Source organism: Armigeres subalbatus, chromosome 3 (genome assembly GCF_024139115.2).
Source record: "Armigeres subalbatus isolate Guangzhou_Male chromosome 3, GZ_Asu_2, whole genome shotgun sequence".
Classification (NCBI taxonomy): domain Eukaryota; kingdom Metazoa; phylum Arthropoda; class Insecta; order Diptera; family Culicidae; genus Armigeres; species Armigeres subalbatus.
In genome coordinates, this window is record NC_085141.1 from 388,144,135 (window position 1) to 388,166,608 (window position 22,474).

Below are 22,474 nucleotides of genomic sequence, written 5' to 3' on the forward strand. Positions count from 1 at the left end.
ATCGTTTGCCTCAGAATGAAGATTGGAATCGGCAAGAATTGCACATAAAGGGTTATGGCAGATGTTTTCGTCCGGGATCTAATTCACATATCCCACATTCAAAAATTTAAAAAATCTTCAGCAAAAGCCCAAAAAGGAACAAATAGCGAAATCATACAAGCCTGTGAAGAAATTTTAAACGCTAGAAGGAAATACCGACCGTGACCCTAGTTGCAATGGTGATTTATTTGCAATGAACCATTGGAATTGTCTTGAAACAGGCTGTTATTTAAAAGGAAGATAGCGCCGCTGATGCTTTAAGAAGTCATACTCTCTTTGATAACTTTCAGTCATCGAATGAGCACGTGTAACGTGACGTGGACAATGAATTAAGATCCTACGAATCAAACAATTACTTGGTACACATACAAACGCATACACGCACAAACACGTGCAGACAATAACACACCGTCATTCAAAATTCAAAACAATTATCAACACCTTTAAAATTTAACACTGGAATGTAACACATTTATGCAGCACGATTATATAAAAAACTTGCCACATCAAGTGCTCAACGTAACAACGTAACAATAATCAATAAATCAGCAACACCATCAAAACTTATCGATTCTGTATTTAAATTGCAAAACTGCCTTCAGCTCAGTTGCATCTCATACATGACTTTTAAACTATTCAAACCATTATACGAGTTCGATGATGTGATAAAGTCAGCATTCTTTGCTCTTGGCCAATCAACTAATATCCATATTGTTTAGCAGCGATTCTGCTGATCTGCACAATTTCTGCTTGTCGTGCACATTATCAAGCTAGCACCATTGTACTGATGTGAATTCTACCATTCCTTCAAACACAAATAAATCACTTGACAAACGTCAAAAACTATTCAGTAGTTCACTCTTATCAGAAAAATTTGATTTAAACACATATTTTCTATTCCGAATTGGAATTCAACAAGTCTCCCCAAACTCCGTTATGGAACAGACATAAAACTGGCAATAAAACGATTCCAAACATTGAGCTGCGCGACGAATTCTGTTCCGCAAATATCCCAAGGTTGCCCTGCGCTGCGTCATTAGCGTGATAGTTAATTATCATGGGCCGATTTGGCAATTCACGACAGCGATTTGCTATTTCTTTCACGCCATGATTTTTTTTTGTTCACTTGAATTCCCCTTATTGTTGTCTCAGCACTTGAACGGCATATGTTGAAAGGTGTTCCGGTTCTCAGCACCATGCTATTCAAAAGAACTGCCGCGCAGCGTTCTTGTTAACAGAATTGGAATGGTCCTATGCCTAGGAACTAAATACGTCGATGACGGCAATGGAAATTGATTTAATTATTAATTCATCATCGGATGTGAAGGTTCACATGAGTACCCAAACGGTTCCGCTTAACCCTACTTTGTATTTGCCTGTGCCCACAATGAAGTCGCGTGATTAGCTCCCTTCGAGCAACTGTTTATCACCAACTTTCCCTTTTCTCACTAGGTACCTGTCAACTAAGAGACTGAGAATGCCATTCAAATCGAACAAAGTTGAAATACTTTTTGTGGTATGTTGCGTGTCAAATATGTAGTGTTCTTTTCCTCTCATGGCAGTACGTTCATAACTGAAACATGATCCACCTTTTAACTTAGTGTTCTCATTCATATTTCCACACTTTTGAAGCTTTTCTTTGGCCGCCATTGTAATATTTTCAATATTCCTGTAGAAAGAACAATAATTCATTTTATCAATGGGAATTTTGAATAAAACTCAGTTCTTTAAAAATCCGAACACAAGATTCGTGTTAGCGTACAAGCTTGGAAAATGTCCCACCTGACTCGAAAAGTGTTCATCTATGAGTTCAAATATGATACGCCTTCGCTCATAAGACCAACTGGAGTCCCGCATGTCAAATGGTACGAACTAATTGTTGGGGATGACGAACTACCAAAGAACTGAACCGATTTATTTGGCCTATAGAAGTTTCGTATGGGAGAGGATGACATGTCCAAGCCAAGCAAACGTTCGATGTTTTTCCCCTATCCGTAAATTTATAAAAATAGCTAGCTGACGTCATTCGATGATTATAAGAAAAAAATTATTCGCCAAGCGTCCTGCCCTTAATACTAGTGCTGTCCAATGAGAGCTTGAAGTAGCTCGAAGTTTCTCCCTGTCCTGCTCATGCCCATTTGTTGACAAAAAAGAACGAGCAGGACGAGAACAACTTCGAGCTACTTCTAGCTGCTAAATTGGACAGCATTACTAATTACTAAGCAGCATTCCAACCAAATTATTTGATATTCAGTGCATCGTTTTGGTATCCGTTGATTTAACGTAAATAATTGTATCTTTTTCAAGCTTCGTGAATTATAATCTTTTCAATCTTTCTATAAAATATCTAAAGTATGACGTTTTGTACAAAATGTTTCATGAACTGTTTAAAATCGAAATGTGTTGATAATAATTTTGAAAAAGTTAGGTTACATATCTGTAAACAACGATTATCAAAATTTGAATATGAGTAATCCCGCATAATCATGGACCATACGTAGATCGCATCTGTTATAATTAAAGAGAATAAGTGTTATTGTCTCACTAACAGCTGTTAACTACAAATGGACAGTCTGATATACTATTTCAACAGTAGCTCAGATGGTAAACGGTCAAACGACCCTATGAGTAATGGGCGGTTATGTATAATTAACATTTAACAAAGATTTAAACGGCGGTTTGACGAATCTGATAGCTCTCCCACGCAAACCTAGGATAGGATGTGACAATTGAATTGCGACTACCTTGTTGTTTCCTCAGTCGATTGCTTCGACGAGGGTGTGGCCAGTGCTCCCGATTTTTTTTTAGAATATCCACCAAATAATATATGTAAAAAAATAATGTTTTCTCGTTCATTTCTTTCATTATTCATAATAAAAGATGTTACGTATTATCAAAAAAAAAAAGTTTTTACATGGAATTGGATGAGTTTTACAGTGAAGTGGGTAAAAAGTTGGTAAATAATGCTTCTAAACGAATGTTTTAAATAAGCATAACCCTTGAGAATCATACATACATCATTTGCAGTCTAGCATAAATTCATTTCACCCAAAAAATCAAAAAACAAACTTTTGAATTTTGTCATAAATTTGAATTTAATTACCCAGCAACACGGCCAAGCTAACAACAAACTGCCCTTTTGAAAATGTGATATCACCGATCGAAGTAATCGATTGTCATTTTCACCCAATCAGCAACCGGTACGATTTTGCAAGAAAATCGGTACGATTTTTAATGACTAATTGGCACATCCTATCCTAGACGCAAACCAACCCCACCAATTTGTAGGTGAAGGTTTCCGCTACTTGTTGATGGTGCTGGTTTGCAAGGGAGAGCTATCAGATTCGTTAAATCGTCGTTTAAATTTTTAATCACAAAAGCAGATAAGTCGTTTTAAAAATTTTGTCTTGAATTATTCTAAACGATTTCTTTACTCATGTAAAGGAACTAGAAGATTAAGGAACAGGAACTTAGTCATATTTGAACGGGGAAGGGTTGTTTGACCAAAACCCATTCGACCGAAAGCCACAAGGCCGAAAGTTGTTTGGCCGAATATACCATTTGGCCGAACAGACCATTAGGCCAAAAATCATTTGGCCGAAAGGGTCGTTTGGCCGAAAGGATCGTTTGGACGAAAGGGTCATTTGGCCGAAAGGATCATTTGGCCGAAGGGCCATTTGGCCAAAAGGGTCATTTGGCCGAAAGGTTTGTATCGCCGAAAAGGTCGTTTGGCCGAAAGGGTCATTTGGCCGAAAAGGTCATTTGGCCGAAAGGGTTATTTGGCCGAAAGAGTCATTAGGCCGAAAGGGTCATTTGTCCGAAAAGGTCATTAGACCATAATGGTCATTTGGCCGAAAGGGTCATTTGTCCGAAAAGGTCATTAGACCGAAAGGGTCATTTGGCCGAAAGGGTCGTTTGGCCGAAATGGTCGTTTGGCCGAAAGGATCATTTGGCCGAAAAGGTCATTTGGCCGAAAGGGTTATTTGGCCGAAAGAATCATTTGCCGAAAGGGTCATTTGTCCGAAAAGGTCAGTAGACCAAAAGGGTCATTTGGCCGAAAGGGTCATTTATCCGAAAAGGTCATTAGACCGAAAGGGTCATTTGGCCGAAAGGGTCGTTTGGCCGAATAGGTAACTTGAAAAATGAGAAAATAGGAATGAGAAGAGAGACGTCTCACTTCTCACTCTTCATTTTTCTCTTCTCACTGTAACAAGTGAGAAGCGCGAAATGATTAGTGAGATGTCTTAGTACCCACATCGCACTACTGACACAGTGAGAAGTGTGAAAAAAGGAGTGAAAAGTGAGACGTCTCACTTCTCACTCATTTCTCACTTCCTTCCTTTCACATTTTCGGCCAAATTACCCTTTCGGCCAAATGACCCTTTCGGCCAAATGACCCTTTCGGCCAAATTACCCTTTTAGTCAAATGACCTTTTTGGCCAAATGACAATCGGTCAAATGGGTTTCAGCCTAATGGTTTGTTCGGCCTAGTGGCATTCGGCCAAATGGCTTTCAGCCGAGCGACCCTTCCCTTCATCAAAATACATCATCGAAAAACATGTTTAAATGACAGTTTGTATAAATCATCAATGACAATATTTCATAATTAAACATAACGGATAGTTAGATAGTTTTTCGTTAAATGGCTTATGTGTCCGGCTTTGGGGGATCTCCTCCTTGGCTCAAAATGGCTCATATCTTCCCCACAATGATTCCAGGTCTATTCTGCCCATGATTTAATAGCAATGGTTGTTTTGTTACGTCAGCTATGAAATAATTGGCAGTATTAGTGTATATTGGGGTGCCAATGGAATGTGCCATGCCATGCCATTGAATTTCAAAAACGAATTGTGCTCAAAAGTTTCATCTCCTCGAAAAAAGTCTAAAACATTTGGCATAAACAAAAAAAAAATAGATTTTAAAATTAAATTAAAAATAGATTATGTTACAAAATGCAAGAATTAAATGGAATAGTACTAACTCATAGGATTCTGACTTGCTTGCCATTGTCGGCATATAAGATCTCTGTTCAAAGGTATTCTTTACTAACGACTCAAACATTGGTACGAAAACTGGTATGGAATTCTTGTCTTTGGACCTTAATCACCGCTATTAGGTTCAAAAGGGCTGGGAATGTGTAGCCTTTTTGTGCCACCTGTACAAATTGAATACGTTATAGCATTTCACGCCAACACGAACGAGAATTGTACTTCAGTCAAGTACGAGAAACTGAAGACGGCCTTACTGTTCAGTTGAGGTCGAAATACGTACCTGTCAAAGTACAATCACTAAATATGCAAGTTTGAAATCGTTTTTCCTAGGGTAGATGTACCAGACGTGGCTATAGCACCAGTGGTCGCACGAGTGCATTATACACCAAGTGGCACATCACATCACCACAAATCGTTTTCTGATCAGTAAAACATGTTAACATGACACAATAACGTCTTTAATCTTCTCCAAATCAAACAAACCATAATTTAAAAAAATGATTTTGATTATTTTTTGTCGTCCTTTGCACCAGTTGTCGCACTAGTGGTCCCATTAAGGCCAATCCCATAATAAAACAATGGGATTTGCCATAATAGGAACCAAAATTAAGAATAGTGCCACAACTGGACATATCAACACCACCCATATGCCTTTTAATTATATTTTTAAAAATAGTTTTTCTTAGCTATGGCGACGATTGGTACACCCACCCTAGATTTCAGCGACTCTATACATAAAAATTAGTTTACATTTTTTGTGAGGCAATAGAACCAACGAACGATTTTCCAGATATTCTCATGAATCAATTCGTCCTGGGCTCCGTAGTGTTTACATCTACTAAAAGTTCATTAATTTGACGGCGAAAGTTGGAAAATTGTCAAAATGCAACATTTTCATGAGTTCTAAAGAAAGCTATTAAGCTTGAACTAAAACTTGAACTAAAAACTAGAGTGCGATGCTGCAATCATTTAAAAGATTGACAGTTTGACCGAAAGAAAAAACACAGCCCGTGCGCGATTGGGCATATTCGTATAGTTGATATTTAAAACTATAATCGAACCTCACGGCATACAAAAAAACAAGGCAGGCTCAGCACGTATGTAAACATTCAGTTTGAATGTATGTGTCGTCACTACCAGGGTTCTTATTCTTATATTCACCTTGGTCACTACTATCTTCGCACAAGCTGAACTGAGACGATGCTCTACGGTCTCAGCATGCTTACTTTTGCACTCTAACATGTGGCGATAAAATATACGTCACTCTTGAAGTGTCATTTTTCTTATGAGCCTACTTTGTTGTCTTTATACTGTGATCGAACCTATAGCAAAAGGTTTGAAACGCGTCTTGATTTTCACAATGATTGAAAAATTGGCCGTTCTTTAAGCTCAGTCGTATAAAGTCAAAAAAGGCTAGATGTTTCGAGTAGAAGATCAGTATAATACGTAGTCAATCTTGTGAATTGTGTTGTTAAGGTGATTATACAATCAAGCCATGTGGTGAATTTCAAATTCACCACACGGTTTTCTACTCCTATTATCAAAAGTTCAAAACCAGCGTAACATTTTTTGTACAATGCTGAAATTAAAGTCGATTGCTTAGCATGAGTAATCAAACGATCTACAGATGTTGTGATCCCCATGGGCGTTGTTGTTCTCTCAATTCGTGCTCTTGAAAAAATACCTAGAAAAAGCACGTGGTTTCCAAGATGGCCGATTTGTGGCTTTGTTGTATAACCACCTTAAGTACATTTGTGGAAGTGACAGATTTTAATTGGCTTCATATTCGTACGACAGCGTTCATAGGCTATCCCTTTGTAGTTTATTCCAAATGGCTATCGAAAAATGACAAATCTCACAACAAAGTATTGTATGGTAGCTGTCACAATAATAATCAGCCTGCATTAGTTTAGTTTTAAACAGGAATTGAAATATCTTCTAAGCACTCTGGAAAGATATCATTAAAGCGTTTGATGATGATCCTGATAGCAAGCGCAGATCGGGGTATAATCACATTGCGAAGGTGTTGCTACAACAAAAGCTTTGAAAAAAATTATCTCCATGACGAACATTGCACTTTGTTTACCGAGCGTATACGCTAAGATCAATACAGGGTAGAAATATTTCACAGTCAATGCAGTGAAAAACATGGATCTCAGTATAATCTGCAGTCGCCTTCCTCGCCGCCGTGGTGAGTGCGACTGGGTGCAGCCGAAAAATCATTTCCAACACCGACCATTCAATTTCGCATTCAGCCACTCACAAGTCGCTCTGACATGCTGCTCAGTTCGCGCCTTACCGTATGACTGTGAGTGGCCCATTTAAACGCGTGGTGAATTTTTTCAATTTGCTGAGTGAATGTGTACATTTTTGTGGTAAATTTCATCTTCGCGGCGCTGTGGGTGATGTGAGTTCTGTTGTTTACTTTTCTGCCTCTCCGGGAATTAGGTTCTGCAGCATGACGTCACGAATGAATTCGGTCCTCATCAAATGAACTTTTTTGACAGTTCAGTAGTACTTTCCACTGACTCCGACGAGGACTCCGACAAAGTTCGAGTTCGTGATTGGTTGGCTGCCCCCGAGTCCAACGCGAAGCACTACTAATCTGTCATCAGTTTGAGGTTAGATACAGACGCTGCAGAACCTAATGTGAGGTTGATTTCAAAACAGGAAGGAAATTAAAAAATGAAATAAAAAAACATCACCTTCATCCAGTGCTGCCGAATATTTACAACTCTGGATCAATATCCCATTATTTCATCAGTATCTTTGCTCAGAAGATCGAATGATGGAACAAAATAAGAGAGGGGAAGATAAGCGTTAAATCTGAGCATTTACAGATTCTGCAGGGTTCAAATACAAAATAAAATACGAAATAGGATTTTACCTGTTATTAAAGTATGGTTTAATAACAAATTTAAATGAAGTTTCTGAGATTTTGAGTACGACGTGGCATTCTGAGGAAATTTTTAAAATCCAATAAAACCATGGTCTTTTATTAGACATCCAGAAATTTTAATAAACTTTAATTTCTAAATGGCAGACTTTAGTATTTAAGTTGATTAAAAATGGGTGGCAAAACAATCTCGAGTTAAAAAATCCTTTAAATCTAATTAGTTTTTTGTTTTATTTTAGATTTTCAAAATTCGACTAATTCATTCACCTTCACACTAGTTTTTGGGTATCTTTTCTTAATTGTTAATAAACAGAAACTTTTTATAAAAACCCAGATTAATCCACCTAGCGGTGATGGTGCCTTTCTCGTTCGTTCAAAAGGTTTGGAAAAATTTGGAAGAAATATGTGGATTGGTCTTATTTTTCATATTTGTTTATGTATGTATGTATGTATGTAGTTAGCCGCCATCCTGGCTGGAGTCTTGCTCTGCATGCGGTTCCACTTAACAGTAAGGTCAAATTTCAATATAATTTTGAATTCAACATATTTCTGTATGAAAGGCCAAAAATGGGGGTGGTGGACCTGTAAGCAGAGACACTTACACTAAACCCACGGGAAAATAAGAATCTCCTTCCAGCAAAATGATCCAACAAAAATAATAATGAAATTTGCAATTCTTGTTAAGCTTTCCACGGGATGGTTTGTTTGAAGAAGGGCGCGTCAACTGGTTAACAACTGTTGGAGATAAAAGTAATAGACGCGAACGACTGATACTTTCCTTCCTTGACTCCGATTGGCTACCACTTCATTGTTCAACTGTAACTTCATTGATGCCCTGATGCACCCTCCCAGTCCCATTTCATATATTTACAGTCAAATCAGTAATATTGTAGAGGAAATAAGGTGGTGTTTCGGTTGATGAATACCGTTATCCCTGGACCTTGGGCCTGATCTGAAAAAAAAATATCGCTGATGGCATAAAAATAATATAGCATATGTATTATAACTAAAATGAAATATATGCATGATAATAACCAATGTAATGAGTATAAAATAATGATAATACATATTTACAATATAATGTTCTCAATAGATTTGCGAGCAAAATATCATATAGCCATTCGAATGAGTTTGATTGTTGGCCATATATTTGATTTCACAATAAAATATATGTCATGAAAAAAAAATATGAATGTTACAAATCATTTGATGAAGCAAAATAAATATGTATATGATGAAACATTATTACATTATTTGTTTTTATTTGTTTGTATGTATTTGAAAGTTAGAAATGATCAATTAAATCGAGGTAATATGGTCGGAGTTTTGCTAAGTTTTATTAAGCACTGATGAAATGCAACGAAAGTTTTCATGTAGTGATTCTTATTGATCACAAATGTTTTTCAACTCAATAATGGCATATTCATATTACAAGCATTTACGAGGCATTTAGAGTGATAAATTTCATATGAAATGAAAATACGATGAGCAATCCTTGATATCAAGCTACTCTTCATCATGTGAGTAAAATCGTGCTCTGAATAGGCTATAACAGAAGACATTTAATCTGTATTAGATTAATACATTAAAAAAATATCAATAAATTACGAGTTGAAAATCACAGGTGAATCATACTACGTTTACTACATACACTGGATTTTGTTTTTACGCGATTTACATTTTCTCAATTTTCCACTCATCCTAAATGTTTAACGTATATTAATTACAATGTGATTTTTCTTTGATTTATTCTGGATTTTTTGAAACATGTTGCGAAAAGTTTGGTGGCAAATTGAAGTCACACGATCAAAAATACGAGCGAAAAAAAATCGTGTAAAAACAAAATCCTGTGTACTACAAACCCTTTGCTACAGTGTCAAAGAACCCATACCATATATTATTTACTTTACATGTTTTGTACGGCAGGGTTTGCTTTGTTAAGCATTAGTCGACCTTGAGAGAAATGGTTCAGAAATACCAATCCGAAGAAGATGAATTTGATTTTGGTTCGATCCAGGTTGTTTAGATTAATAAAATTAATATCATGATATATAATATAACATGATATAATATTATATGATGAAATATAAACATTTATTGAGTATAATTGCAAGAAATTTGATGAACGTAGCAAATTATTGAAAACAATGAATGAAGCACAACCGATTGATACCGAAGCTTGCTGTCATCTGATCGAACATTTTGTTCACCTGGTTCTGGAAAAAGGTAATTCTACTATGGGATCACTAGAAAAAAAGTAGGTTCTGAAAAATGGTGGCTCTGGTATCGTAATCATTGAATATTTTTATTGGTGTCAATCGGCCCGACAAAGTAGTCGAACCTCCATTAGTCAAAACGGAAACCCGAAAACAAGTTATTTTGTATGGTAGGATTCGATTTCATAATAGTAGTTTGTGCAACTAGTTGCAAAAAGATGATTTTTTCAGCACGAGTTGTACGTTTATCCAACGAGGCTTGCCGAGTTGGATAAATACTACGAGTGCTGAAAAAATCGAGTTTTGCAACGAGTTGCACACGCTATTCTTTGCAATGACGAAAAATGGGCTTTAATATGATAAATCTATACCAAAATTGTACAATCGAATTTACTCCACATGATCATTCATGCCAATAAATTATGTTGCGGCAGAGAACAATAAGATTCCATCTTATCGTGCCAAATTGCATAGCTTGAAAAGCTATGAAGCGATGAATGCAATTGCCTTTGGAAAATTGTAATGTTATGTCCAACAAACCATATCATTTATTACGAGACGCTTAGAGTACACCATTTAAACACTCACCCAAACTAATTCAGCTAAATGTAGTCAAGTAACTACTGTCCCAATGTAGGTTTTTCATTATAGCACCCAAATGAGTTCTATAATGGTTGAGTTGCATAATGGTCATTAAAGCACCCATTCTGTTGGTATGGAAAAGTAGGCCATTTTATCACTCAAATGACAACTGTAAACCAGGTATTATGATCAGGAATTGCAAAAATGTAATTTAATAATCACAAATTAAATGTATTCCTATAACAACAGAATATTTATTCATAGGGAGTCTCGTAATAAGTATTACGAATATTATAAACATGTTTAGAAGGAGTAAAACGATTATAAAAAGTAAAATAATTGAATAAAACGTTACGATGTATGTAATATATGATAACCAATACGGAGACAAAGAGTTTGGATATTTCCGTTGGTAAAAAATAACCCTTTAGCTGTTGTACACAATATACAGTTTATTTTATGAAAATACTGTTGAATACACTGCCATATGATGAACATATTCCATATAATTTGCTATTTGAGCTCAAAGAGTTTAATTCATATACACTTAAAAGAAATTTAATAAAATTGAAATGACTATATTAGAGGTGATGGACATTATGTGTTAAAAAAATAGGAATGAAACAAATGTAAAGAATATGATAAGAATAATAAAATCAATAAATATTCTGAAAATATTAATTATAATAAGGTAATGAATTAACAATAAAAACTTCACTTGTCATAAGACGAGTCTGCACAATCCCACTCAATTCCACCACTCAACTGTACCCCGACAGATACGTACCTCGACCCTAACAGTAAAGCCGTCTTCAGTGTCTCGTACTTGACTCGACTTCGAGACGCCGAAGACGACCCCACCGCTGAGGTCGAAACACGCATCTGTCAAGGCACAATCAAGTGTTGGAACCAAATGGGACCGTACAAAATCGTCTTATGACAAGTGAAAATATTCCACTAAAAAGCTCAAAATAATTTTCTCAGGCTGACTACTTTACCCACAATTTAAAGACTTGGCAGCTCTTCGCTTCCGAGAGGTGGTAATCCTGAAAGATCTCCAGCGATGCCGGCGGCACTGGTTACCAGTTTCCCACCGACCAGTGAGCTGCTACCATTTTCACTTGAGCACTATTGTCAGCTATTACGATCTATCTCATTGATCCGAAGAAAACCGTATGGTCTCCCTCGGTGGTGTAGTTTAAGTTGGGTTAAGTCGACCATTCTTACCCGCGGAAGTTAATATTTGTACACCAACAATTTTCAAAACGCGAGAAAAAATGCTTCCGTTTTAAACGATGCCGTGTGTTTTTTTTTCATATTTGTTTATATGCATAAAAAAATTCTCGCCAAACGCAATTTGTTGCAAACAAATCGGATGAGCATAAGAGCAAAAAATGGCATTTTATTTTGTAGTTTTAAAATTAGTATTTTCGCCATAACTTTTGACCCAATTGTACGATCCGGCCAAGTTTCTATAGGAAACAATGGGACAAGATTCTGCGTCGAATGCAATCTGATGCGAGAGACCTGAGAAGCACACATATTGCGCATCAATCACAGTAACTTATATATGACCGGATTCAATCACAATATGGTTACTGCAACCAGATTTGTTAAACTTGTGTTGCTTGGGGAATATATGAAGTCTAAGTGCTAAAAAAGTGAGCTAGACTTTTTTGAACTCTTTTTCGCAATAAATAGTAATTTGACCATAACATCTAAGCCCATAGTCCGATCTGGCCAATTTTTAATAAGAAAATATGAGACACTCCGCGTCGATTGTAATTTAATGCGAGTAAATCGGTTGAGGAAAAGTGCCTGAAAAATGAGTGAGTTTTTTTTAGCGATTTTTCCATTAATTTTCGATCCCATAGTCCGATATGGCCAATTTTCAATAGGAAACAACGGGACAGGATTCTGCGTCGAATGCAACTTGTTGCGAGCAAATCGGTTGAGGATAAGTGCCCGAAAAATGAGTGACATTTTTTACGCGATTTTTTTGTATGAATTTGTATTTTGGCCATAACTCCTGATCCCATAGTCCGATCTAGCCAATTTCAAATAGGAAACAATGGGACAGGATTCTGCGTCGAATGCAACTTGTTGCGAGCAAATCGGTTAAGGATAAGTGCCCGAAAAATGAGTGACATTTTTTACGCGATTTTTTTGAATGAATTTGTATTTTGGCCATAACTCTCGATCCCATAGTCCGATCTGGCCAATTTCAAATAGGAAACAATGGGACAGGATTTTGCGTCGAATGCAACTTGTTGCGAGCAAATCGGTTAAGGATAAGTGCCCGAAAAATGAGTGACATTTTTTACGCGATTTTTTTGTATGAATTTGTATTTTGGCCATAACTTCTGATCCCATAGTCCGATCTAGCCAATTTCAAATAGGAAACAATTGGACAGGATTCTGCGTCGAATGCAACTTGTTGCGAGCAAATCGGTTAAGGATAAGTGCCCGAAAAATGAGTGACATTTTTTACGCGATTTTTTTGTATGAATTTGTATTTTGGCCATAACTTCTGATCCCATAGTCCGATCTAGCCAATTTCAAATAGGAAACAATGGGACAGGATTCTGCGTCGAATGCAACTTGTTGCGAGCAAATCGGTTAAGGATAAGTGCCCGAAAAATGAGTGACATTTTTTGAGTAGTTTTGCGCACACACACACACACACACACACACACATACACACACAGACATCACCTCAATTCGTCGAACTGAGTCGATTGGTATATAACACTATGGGTCTCCGGGCCTTCTATAAAACGTTTGTTTTTGGAGCGATCATATAGCCTTTACCGTATACTTAGTATACGAGAAAGGCAAAACGTGATATTTCTTAAATAATTTCAATTTTGAATTTAGTGGCTTGTGCCAGAATTACTTCTATCATAACTTACCCTACATTTTTTTTCGAGACTTATATCGAAGAGTCGCTAGACAACAATAAACGGATTTAACAACCATTTAACAATCATAATGTACTTTCTATCATCGACGCCCTTATCATTCATTACTCTCCCTGACGTTGACAAAAATCAAACATCATTGTCATTTGATGAAACTGAGGAAATGCGCACCAACAGACGTGGTTCTGGTTCCAATACTCCTCGATTCTGTACTCTTTATTTGAGGTTAGCCTTTTGCATACAAATTCCATTCGTGAAAAGAAAGATCATAGTTGACATCAATCGGAAATAATCTCACGATTTTCACAACACACTTGGAACTTCTTTGGTGCATATTTCCCAAATTTAATATATATCTATCAGATTCACATTTGATTACAAAATTTTGATTTTTATTTTGAACTTTTTTACAACAGGCAATGCAAAAATAGTGACTTTAGTGACCATCTTCTGAAAAATAGTGACTTTTGTGACTTTTGGATGCAAATAGTGACTTTTGAGTGACTAGACTCAAAATAGTGACCAAGTCACTAAAAAGTGATTCGCTACCAGGCCTGTGTATAGAAATAATGCAGAATTACAAGATTGTCATAAGATTGTATATGCAAAAAATTTATACAGATTTTGCATTGTTGTAATACAAATCTGTATTAAATTATGGCGTCCGCTGTTTGGTGTACGTTTTGGCGCAATAACCATCAGGATTCATGATTCTTTTCGCACAGTTGTGTAAAACCATTCGAGCTTCTATCATATCATCATCATCAAGGAGTATTTCCCTCCAAAATTATTACTAGCCATTACCGCTTGCTACCTAATGTGGAATGTTAAATGAGAGATTTTTAAATTTCACTTTGGATTCAATTTCAATGGTTTTAGTTGAGAATTGGACAAAAATCAGAATGGTCAAGAAAAAGTTTTTATAAAATCTATTTTCTTAAAAGTGCGAAAGACGGTTGCTACCCACGTCTCAGATGCAAGTTACCAATCTGATTCGGAGAGATGCTTTGCTCTTTTGAGAATAGAAGTTCATTTGAAAACAAAATAAAACAAAGCCGAGGAATCGATCATCAATTAGCTACAGAAACAATGAAATCATCGTTATCATGCGGTCTATTCCTGTTTTGACATTTCTGCATGTAGTAAAGGCTCCCCCAGACCTAAGAGATTTCATCGCCGCGACGGCGACAACTAGTCGCCGCGATTCTATCGTTGGGTCGCTGCAAGCAATTTGGTATTTACGCTTCCATATTGCCGACGACAGAATCGCTGTCGCCAAGCGATAGAATCGCGTCGCGACTGTCGCATCGCGTGTGTTTGGGGGAACCTTAAAATGTAGTAAATGTAGCGTCCCCACGCCTTTTAGCTGGCAGCTCTTAAGGAACAACGCACCATGCGTCAACAAATCAGCATTCTGTTATGGACCGTGCGTGGGGACGCGCAGTACATTGTGGGTTAGTCTCACTGTCACTAGGGCGCTATGCCTCGCCGAAATGTTAGATGTTTCATCAAAATGTGGAAAATTTTGATTTTTCCTACCTTTCTATCTATTATTTTGACACTTTTTTCGCCTAGCCTACACCATTTAAGGTCTAGTTCTGATACGATAATCTCAAACACGGTGAATATTATGGAATACCTGAAAAGCGGTTTGCCTCGGGAGGTCGTTTTGGGGCCTCTTTGACTACTTGCGATGCGACATGTTCGAAAAGATTTTTTTATTCATATCAAACATGTAGTTTACTCTGTGGATTTTACTTTTGAGTAGATACTACAAGCTTTGAGTTTAACTGATTTTCATTCATACGAACCAATGTTCTAGGATTGGATATCGAATCGACTGTATTTTTCGAATCCATTTGAAGAAATTATTTTTTTAAACCATTTCAAAACAATCAAGAGTGGAAAGTTTTTATGATTTTTAGTTCTGGAAAACTCAGTAACTTCCCAGCTCCGAATTCGCGATATGGAAATTACTAGAATATTGTCGAGAAATGTGATTTGAGCAACCAACTGGATGGCAAAAGACTGATTTCTTGTAGGAGAAGAGGCCCCAAAACACCCCTCATGCAAAACGGCTTTTGGATATTCAATCATATTTACCGTGTTTGAGATGGCCGTAACAAAACTAGACCTAAAATTATGGGAAGGTTGGGAAAACCGAAATTTTCCACATTTTGATGAAACATCTAGCATTTCTGCGAGGCAGAACGAACCAGTGAGATTAACTTACAAAGTACTACGCGTCTCCACGCATAACAAAATGCTGATTCGCCGACGCGTGGTGCGTTGTTCCTTAAGAGCTGTCAACTAAAAAGCATTTTGCCTCAGGGAAGATCCATGAATTACGTAACGCCATTTCCAACCCCCTCCCCCTTATGTCTCACTTTTTCATGAATCATTTATAAAAAAATGTACGGATTGTCACACTTTGAACGTTACGTAATGTATGGATGCTTCCCATGAGCTTTCCGGCAACGAAATATTACCATTTTTTTTTAAATGTGATTACCAATATGGTTGAAATTCTCTACTATTTTAAGATGGCATTATATTGTTCAACTGATGCATGAGAAATGAAAATTGTTACAGCTAAGACATGGAAGCAGTCTTTGTTTAAGTAGGGCATATTCACCCCTCCCCCTTCCCACATATTTGTGGCTGGTAGTAAAGGACACGTACAGAGTTTCCCAAGCTCCCATTTGAAAATATTACTTAAAAAAAATGTTTCAATTTTTTGTGGAAGTAAATATTCATCATTGTTTGGAAAATGCCTCTTGTATTTCCCGCTGTCGTATTAGTGTGAATGTTCACAGCTTTTTTTTTGCTATGGAAACATCCTTCCACATTCGTTCACATTCAAAATATGTAAACTGTACACAGTTGTCCGACAATCCAACCGAGTCAAACACGGATAGGAATCGAAAATTGACTGCAACGGTCTAGTATGTGAGCAAATTTGTCGGTGGTTATTTCTGTGCAGGCCATAAAAATCAAAACTCAAACACCGTTCCCATCAGAAACCACCTCGTTCGCTTCGACATTGGCGCCGCTTGTTGACCGCGGTGACAAACAATCGGACAAACCGTTCCGGTGGTCTCTCGAAGCGATCAAAGATTTGAAAGTGAAATGACTTTTGTCGCTGATGTATATTTTCGTTTGCTGCAAGTGGGATGTACTCAATCACTAAGTCGTCTAGACCACGTTTTATCAGAGGACAGACGACGAAACATGGTGTTGATATTGATTTTTCACTCTCTTTCACATTCTCCTCCACTAGGTATACGTGTTCTCTCCGCTGTCTAACTGCTTACATTTTTGCTGATCTTTTTCGGTTATTGTTCGCAAACTTTACTACACTACTTCGAGTAGGTGCTTGTGAATGAAAATCTGGTCAATGAACGCAAAGAAGAATGTACAACGAAAGCCAATTACGTAACCTCCACTGTATGGTATAGATCTTTCGTTGAACATAATTTAATTATACGATTTTCTTTTCCGGTCAGATGATTTGATGAAGACAGAAGTTTAACCAGACATGCATACATTTAATAAGCTTCACTCAAGTTTTATTTAACACCTGGTCTGTTATTCTATCATAATAGAACCGAACTGTTCACCCACACACGTCAAGAACCACACATATAGCATCAATCAGCCTGAATTTATACCACTGTCGCAGCACACGTGAAAATCGATATTCCTTTGGATTTCTAAACTTCACCTTTTCCAGTGAAATATTACTCAAATTGACAGCGTTTTTCTTCCGTTGATAATTCCATGGACAATTCTAACAATACATGCTATTGAAAAGCAATTTATACGCTTAAATCACGATTAACTAACTGAAAAATTATCCTGCACGAGGCTCACCTACTCAACGTTCGAATGCAGCAGTGAGTATAACAGTTTTTCCCTAGACATCGGGACCGTGAGCAGGTACACAGACACATCGAATCGCGTTCTCCCTACACGCTTCACCGCCAAGACCGCTTTTGCTATCACATGCTGCACGAAACATGAAAAAGTGCATCAATGTTTTTCTCTCCTCTCTCTATCTCTTTGAGATTGCACCGGCTGATGTGCACACACACACACATTGGGACAATCAAATTCACGCGAAACAGATAAACGTTTAAATATTGCCGAGACGGGAGAGAAGATTAGGCCACAACTGTCAAAAATACCGCATTCGGGTTTCTTCATTTGCCAAACACCCGGGGACATAACACATAACGTTGCCGTTTTGCAGTTGAACAACAATTTGGCGCCGCTGCGCTTACCCGAATCAACCACGTTGCCCAGAATGTAGCCAAATTACTGAATAAAAGATGAATGAGGAGCGAAGGCTCCCTTGAGGTTTGTGATAGTGCAGCGCTAGGGGATGGGAAGGACAAAAAAAGAAAACGACCACATCACACCACAAGGATAATTGAGGGGTGTTGAGTACTGCTGTCAAGAGGCCCTCATAACAACGTTTAGTTAGTTTGGTCTACTATCAAACAAACGATAATAGACTTATAAATCAATCGAGACTGTAAAGACTAATATGTTCTTCGAGTCATCTGGGAATATAATACCATTGTGTAGCAAGACAATACACAAATTATTGCAACGGTTGTCTTGCCATCAAAAGCTAAGGTGGACCAAACTTACCTATATGAAAAATTCAAAATAATTTCTTCGAGACGAAGAAAAGTTTTTTGCTTCCAAAATCTGAGCCAGATCCGTCAAATCTGAGTTGTTTTTGCCTTTCTCGTATACAAAGTATACGTAAAGGCTATATGTTCGCTCCAAAAATGAACTTTTTATAGGAGGCCCGGAGACCCATAGTGTTATATACCAATCGACTCAGTTCGACGAATTGAGGTGATGTCTGTGTGTGTGTTTTTTTACAAGGGTTAAAGGCCATCAAAAATCTGCGTGACAGACACCTCGAGCATCCACACTATGCTCGAAGGCGAACAGGGATGGGCTCCTCCCGACCTGCTAAAAATGTGCCTCCCGGATAAACCGGGTCCCTTATCTTCCTTGCCTCGATCCCCCCGGGACCACGGGATGCTGCGACTACTTCGGGGGGGGGCTGTGCTCATGCACTTCTTCTAAAATTCCGGCCCCTAGCTTAGGCTTGTTCGCCGACTGGCTGGCTAATCCACTGCTCCACTGCAACGTAGTCTCGATCCCTCGACGGTCATGCACCGAACTTCCTGACTCGAATCCTCCTGACTTCCCCCGGCGTTGAGGGTGGTCCACCAGTTCCGGTGAAGGAAACTTCCGCACTGATGGTGCCCCGACTACCGGCGGCTATCGCAGGGGACGCTTTCGCGCATTGCGCCGTCTTCGTCTTCGGGTTGCAGAGGTGGTTCGACAGTTCCGGTGGTGGATGACGTCCGCACTGGCGGTGCCCTACATACCCGAAGCACTTCCTTCTTCTTTCTTCAGCAGGTTGGCAATTCGAGTGCCGAGGTCGGTCCAACGATTCCGGTTGGCAGAAGACTTCCGGTTCGCTGGCGCCCCGACGACCCGAGGCCAAACACTGCTCACTGGACTCACACTGGATTCCCCCCCGAGACTACGCTTATTCGCTGGTCACTTCTCCATCTACGCTGCAGTTCTGACAGTATTTGCGTCACGACTCTGTTTACCGAATTCCACGTGCCTTCTTCGTGACACATTCGCTCTGCGATGTTGTCCGCCCTTAGGGCAGGCATTCCTCTACGTACTTCCGCAAACCTTGGGCAATCGAATACCACGTGTTCTGGTGTCTCTTCGACATTCTCGCACTCTGGACATAACGGTGAATTAGTATGTCCAAACCGATGTAAGTACTTCCGGAAGCATCCGTGACCCGACAGAAACTGCGTCAGGTGAAAGTTCACTTCACCATGCTTTCTGTTCATCCACACCGACAGGTTTGGGATGAGCCGGTGGGTCCACCTCCCTTTCTCCGTACTGTCCCACTCTTGTTGCCATCTCGCCATCGATCGGATTCTCACCTCCTTCCTTACGTTTCTGGTGTCTCTTCGCCGATAACACTCGATGTCTTCCTCCAGGGTGATGCAGATGGGTAGCATCCCAGCAATAACGCATACAGCCTCTGACGATATCGTTCTATATGCGCTCGCGACTCGAATGGCCATCAGCCGGAACACACTTTTCAGCTTTTCCCGGTTCCGCTTGGTTTGCAGTGCATTACCCCAAGCAGGAGCCCCATATCGCAGTATCGATGACGAGACACTAGCTAGCAGACGCCTCGTGCTGCTTCTTGGACCGCCTACGTTTGGCATGATCCTCGCTATTGTCTGTGTGTGTGTGTGTGTGTGTGTGTGTGTGTGTGTGTGTGTGTGTGTGTGTGTGTGTGTGTGTGTGTGTGTGTGTGTGTGTGTGTGTGTGTGTGTGTGTGTGTATGTGTGTGTGTATGTGTGTGTGTCTGTGCGCAAAAAATGTCACTCATTTTTCAGGCACTTATCCTTAACCGATTTACTCGCAACAAGTTCAAGTTCAGCATTCAACGCAGAATACTCTCCCATTGTTTCCTATTGAAAATTGGCCAGATCGGATTATGGGCTCAAGAGTAATGGCCAAAATACAATTTTTATAATGCACGAGAAAGGCATCATCACCGCTAGGTGGATTAATCAGGTTTTTTTCACTGGGATGAAAAGCGCCATCCAGCTATTGTCAGAGGCGTAACGTGAGCTCACAGCGCCCTTGGCGCAATCTTTATTAGGTGTCCCTTAGTACTGAAGGAAATTAAACGTGTCAATAAAAGAAGTAAGATGTAAAGTTAACCCGTAAACCTAAACTATACAGAATACGCCCTTTTTGATAATAAATATCACGATGAAAAATAATTTGATGCCAATCCATTCAATTTTCTTTCTCCACGATATTTACTATCATATATGGCGTAATCTGAAAAGGATATAAGAGGTTAAAAGATGCTTTAATATTCCGCGGTGCACAGGAACATGGTAATATTATTGTCAGATTTCCTGGATATGATACACTGCGCGGCGTTTGTAGTGTTCCCAAATGGGTACTTGCACAAAACTTCAAGCGGCGAATGACTGTCGAAAGGTACGGCCGCGCCAAACGATGCACCGCAATGCTATTCACCCATAAGAATCAAGTAAACGGGGTGCAGAAAGCGCGGCGGTACCTTGCATGAAGGGTTCGCCGCGTGCAATTTTGAGAAAATCAGGCAATATCGTAGAGAGCTAGGATTTTTTTCAGAACCGTTTGTTGTGAAACCCCGAATGTTGAATTGATGTTGTGGCTTCCCGAACATCTAGAAAAATAGTTGAAAATCAATTCATAAATTTGATCGTGGAGCGGCGGGGATTGAATGCTCATTGTAAGGCACATAAATGGTTATTTGCTTGAGTTGGTCAACGGTCAGAATCAATATCAAACTTAGTCAAATCAAGAAATCTCTATTTTAAAGTAGGTTGGTTGATGGCCGGAATCGTCATTACCAAGACCAAGAAAAAAAATTAAAATTTGGAGTAGTCGGCGGTTTAAAGAAATAACTGTGCTTGGTCAATAAAATCCAACTCTGAATTGAGGAAGTTGATAGTAGAAATCGCTATAGAATCTAATCAAATTAAGCGAAAAGCAGCTCCAAAGTGCCTGGTGGCCGAAATCGTTATCGAACCTATTTGCACGAAAATCCAAAAATCTATCGATAGTTTGGAGATATGTACTTCATAAGAAACAAGAGTTGGGTCATTAAAATTCAACTCTGAAGTGGTCTAGTCGATGGTTGGAGTTCGGCAACAGAAGGGCCAAGGACGAATAACCAGTTGGGTTTGATTATTATTCAAAGAAGTTGAAAAAATCGTAATGCACAGATTATCATTAAGGGACTGTCCAATCATTAAACTACATTTTTTTCTTATTCACTTATTAAGCTACAATCATCTAATGACCAGTTTTAACAAATATTTAGTTGATATAATCCATCGACCGAAATTTATACACGTAGAGTTGATCACATCGATGTGCTTCGATTACGAAATTGGGGCTTGCTAAGCTTCTCCGATTGGTTTTTTATGCGAACTTGGCCCGTGAAAAAAAAGTTTTCTCTGACGTAGTTGAGCTGGGGTACGATGGGGCACATGACTCACCAAATGGGCTATTTTTCCTGATTTTTTATTCTACCCAACAAACAATCTAAGCTCAACAAGCTAGTTTTTTAGCTGAAGAAGCTTATTTGCCACAAAACAAGCTCTTCTTCAGCTTCCAATGTTTGTTGGGTATACACCAAAACAACTAGGAAAACAACTGATTTTCCGCAAATTTTTATAATCACTCGCGGAATTAACCCGTACCGGCTTGAGTAAAGGAAACACAATCATATTGCTGCCATTTTGTCATTTTATGTCGTATTGGCCTGGTTTTATCACTGTTGTGCTTGTACTGATCTCAGAATTCAGTTTGGCTTTATGATGTGGTTTTCCTTTCCGGAGTTATTCCGGTGAGTCATTGTGTCAGATGCAGTAAAATTGATCACAACTTCCTTTTTTTGACGATATAAGACCAATAAAATGTCGCCTTTTTCGTCCCTATTCAAACCAGTTCGGTACATTTGTATATAGGGATTAAATCTGAACCAAAAACTATGGTGTCACCTGGGCTTGGTGGTCATATGGCTACCGCTTCTGCCTCATACGCAGGAGGTCGTGGTTTCAATTCCCAGGCCCGTTCCATTCCTCCTACTTTGTATCTTCTCATATATTTCTCATGTTCTAGCAATCGCTAGAACTGGAAATGGGCTCTCATACCGTTTCCATCTTCTATCCCTATACCTACAACTTGATTAGTTCT

General features: G+C 38.7%; 1 protein-coding gene across 1 annotated transcript in view; it reads right to left on the reverse strand.

Moving 5' to 3' along the window:
• Positions 1-17,490, reverse strand: part of LOC134226728 (long-chain-fatty-acid--CoA ligase 6) — a 126,691-nt gene extending 109,201 nt beyond the window's left edge. Inside the window, exon 1 of the mRNA XM_062707686.1 lies at positions 17,370-17,490. The gene's annotated coding sequence lies outside the window, so the exon portion shown is untranslated. The remainder of the gene's footprint in view (positions 1-17,369) is intronic.
• Between the last annotated feature and the right edge of the window lie 4,984 nt (positions 17,491-22,474).